The sequence below is a fragment of the Montipora foliosa genome, chromosome 2 (assembly GCF_036669935.1).
Source record: "Montipora foliosa isolate CH-2021 chromosome 2, ASM3666993v2, whole genome shotgun sequence".
NCBI lineage: Eukaryota > Metazoa > Cnidaria > Anthozoa > Scleractinia > Acroporidae > Montipora > Montipora foliosa.
The window spans coordinates 1,635,340-1,636,716 of record NC_090870.1 but is presented as its reverse complement, the minus strand read 5'-3'; positions in this window follow the sequence as shown (position 1 = coordinate 1,636,716).

Here is a 1,377-nt window from a genome sequence, read left to right as displayed (position 1 = left end):
AGGTAGCGGGCAACACAGTTTTGGTTTATATGACATCCAGAAGATGGCATCGTTTGGCTTTGCCTTCCTATATTTAACAAATTGATGCACGGTCAGTTTTTCATGCGTCTGTCCTGTTATTAATCATGAATTGCGTCATGACATTGTCAAAGTAGCTTTGGATCCGCAGACTACTTTGACAGACTACAGACTACAAAAACGCAAAGACTACAAAAAGGCAGAGGGGTCAAAATTAAGTCAAAACACGAGATGAAAGCGAGATAAAAATGCGAGAAACTTCAATCTGACGCGAGCAATACCGCGTCATTATCGCATAAATTATAAATTTATGTGTCTGTCCTTTTATTGACTATAAAAATTAGCCAATGAGCGCGCGAGAATTTTCGCAGTCATTGTAAAAATAATTACATCTACTATAGCAATTGTATGGTCAATTTTGTATCATTTGTAAATTTTAATGGTTTTTTCGCCTTTAGTTTTCTTTCACAATGAGTTGTAACTTCAAGTTCGTCCATATTTTCTCTTGGAAAAAATGGAGAAGAGGCAAGAAATATGTTGTTTCATAGTCCATCTAGGGATTATTCTTATTTCTGTAATAAAGGAAAAATAGTATTTCTGGGGACAGCTATATGTGGCATTGCAAATCATGTAATAATGTCATACTCTTACCTCGGTTAAATGTGCTAAAACTTCTACGATTAATTACAGAAGAAATAACTATAGTGCAAAGTATGAACAATAAAAAGTTACAACGAATGAAAAAATATGTATATAGGTAGTTTTCACGTGACGTCATCGCCGCCATGTTGGTTGAACGAAAACAGAAGATCTCTCATTAGATCCTCTTATTCGTCCACCAGCAGTTGTACATTGCAGTATTGTTATCTGTGCCTCTAGAGATTGGTTGCAGGCCACCTAAACAGGTTCAGGTTGCTCGAAGTTCAAGTACGGTGGCCGTTGCCGCCTGCACGCCGCACAGGACGTTACATGAGCTGTAAGCTCGTTAACGCTGTATACAATCATTATCATGATGGTGCAAAATTATCGCTAACGCTGCAAATTATATAGCTATATATAATTAATTAGAAACTAATTAATTCTAGCAAATAAAAAAGAACTTAGGCAATTCAAACTATGATATGTTGATTACGAAGTACTAAGCGATTCATATGAGTACAAGGTCTCAGTAACGGTGCACATAGAACACGAAGCCATGAGTTGTGACACTTGAAAAAAGTTCTGCATGGTGAAATCATTCACGTTTCAAAGACATGGCCACCAGTCCGAATTTTTAATTGTTTTAATTCTCGTAAATCATAGTTTGGATTGGCGAAGTTCTTTCGACTCAGTCGTGATTAAAATGGTGACTCAGCTGTT